Source organism: Acanthisitta chloris, unplaced genomic scaffold (genome assembly GCF_000695815.1).
Source record: "Acanthisitta chloris isolate BGI_N310 unplaced genomic scaffold, ASM69581v1 scaffold23009, whole genome shotgun sequence".
In the NCBI taxonomy this organism is placed as follows: domain Eukaryota; kingdom Metazoa; phylum Chordata; class Aves; order Passeriformes; family Acanthisittidae; genus Acanthisitta; species Acanthisitta chloris.
This window is the reverse complement of record NW_008693386.1, coordinates 3,455-5,691: the sequence shown is the minus strand read 5'-3', so window position 1 is coordinate 5,691 and position 2,237 is coordinate 3,455.

The following is a 2,237-nucleotide window of genomic DNA, read 5'->3' as shown; positions in this document are numbered from 1 at the left end:
ATGTGGAGAAGGGCCCGCGGTGAATCATGAGCCGTGCTGTCAGCTCCCGTGTGCTGCCACCGAGCTGAGCGGAGAATTGGCTGCGCTTGTGCTGAGTTCAGGCCTTTTGAGCTCTGGGGAAATGTGTTGAGGCTGCAGTTTCTTCATTGCAGTCATAGTGTTTGGCACTTTTCAGTATGATCTTTCTTCAGGAAGCTATCAAAAGCTGAGCCATCAGCAGTCTGGAGAGTTAGGTCAAGTCTGGTCTCTGCTGTGGTGCCAGTTCTCTGGGTGTCCTCTCTGCAAGCTGCCAAGCAGCCCAGTTCAAACGGGATCCAGGGAATAGCCAACAACTCTTGGTTGTTCTTCCCATTCTACTGACTGCCTTGTGTGTTGCTGCATCTCATTTTGATCCCCTCGGGAAGTGGGATGAGAAGAGATGGGATCACCAGGTGCTTTTTGGGACAGTCCTGTTGCAGCTGTGGTGGGAGGCTCCTGCCCAAGAGTTAAGAGTGCAGAGACAGGAACGAGTCGCTGCCTCTGCCGTGTCCAGCTCTGGCAGTGTCTGCTGTTCCCCAGCCTGCTGAAGAGCTCTCTTCCCAGTTCCCTGCCTGATGCAGCACGTGTGTGCCCTGTTTGTTTTGTTTCGGCTCTGTGTAATGAAGGCAGCCTGAGTGCTTGCCAGGCAGCTGGAAATTCTTTAGCACCACAGGGCAAACAAATTCCCGCGGTCCTACTGGTCATACCTGCCCTCGGCTCCCTCCGCTCGCCAGAGGACTGAGCACAGAGGAGCTGCACGGGCACACTGTAGGTCTCCCCAGCTATTCCCTTCCTTCTCCCATTTCCTCAGCAGCCGTGTGTTTACCAGGTAGGAACAGAGAAAAGAAACACAGCCGTCTGGGAAAGAGGGAGGAATTGATTTTGTGAAGCAGTGGCTCTCGTGCTGCCCTCCTGCCTCAGCCTCCCGCTGGGCTGCAGCTGCTTTCCCTGGGCGGCAAAGTGACCCTTCCCACGCCGGCGCGCTCGGGCGTAGCGGACATCTCGTCGGAAGGAGCATTGTCCTCTGGGTATAAATAGCCTGGCTCCTGGCAGGCTGCAGGCTTTGGGAATGTCTCTGCTGGTGTCCTGGGGGCTGCTGGCCCTGCTCACCTCTCGTAGGTGGTAGATGCACTGCAGGGAGGCTGTATCACAGCTGCTGGAAGAGCACACAGAGTCATATTTGCTGACTCGTGCATCTGGTTCTGGGCTGTAGCTGCACATCAGCACCACTGGCAGCAAGGCAGGGACAAACAGAAGTGTTCACTGGCACCTGAGAGATGAAGGGGACACTGGAACTCTGGCCTGCCCTGAGAGGTGTGGGACCAGGCTGAGGGGGTAAGGTTTGGGCCGGGGGGGAGCAGTCATGTCTGTTGAGCAGTATCTGCGTGGATCAATTCCTTGGCCAGTGTAGTAGCACTCTGAACTAAAAAGCCTGAGGGGAGGAGATATGTGGGGACAGAAGCAGGAGCCTGGGTATGCCTCTGTAAAAGGAGTCCTGGGAATTGCTCTCGCCAGTTCTGAAGTCCTGTCTTCCATGGCAGGGAAGGCGTCTGTTTGCCTGTTTTTTGGTGTTTGTAATCTTTGTTTTCTTGTGAGCACAACTTGACTCTGAAGATAAGGAGGGAGATGTTTTTGGACTATGGCACTGCCAGGGACCAACAGGAATTTTCTCACAGAAAACACCTGCAGCTGGGGTCAGCTTTGCATGACTGAGAGAGGTGAAGACTGCTGAGGCATCAGCCCAGATTGTGAGGGGATTCCAGTGTATCCAAGGCTTCCCCTGTGCTTCTTGCCCAGGGCCACATATTCTTGAACTGTACTGGTTGCATCCTTGGGGGTACCTGGAGTCTGCAGGACTGGGGAGCTCTGGGCTGTGCCTGGGCACCTGTTGGCAGGGTGTGTTGGGGTGACTTGCACTGGTTGGGAGTGAGAAGGATGAGGCTGGGAGCGCGCGGCGCGGAGTGCAGCCTGCTGAGTCAGCATGACTGGCCCGGAGCAGTCGTGCTCTGGACCCTGCCTGCTGCCTGCCAGGCTATTTTTAAAAATGTGGCTTCCGTGTATTCTGACTCCTCCTAGTTTTTTAATTTCCCCCACCCCAAGCGAAAAACCAGCACTGCCACAAAGTCTCGGTGGGAGCAGGGGCGTGGAAGGGCAGCAGTGACTGCGGCTGTGAGTCCAGCTCAGCCGAGCAGGGAGGGGGGAGTGGATGTGCAGCAGCA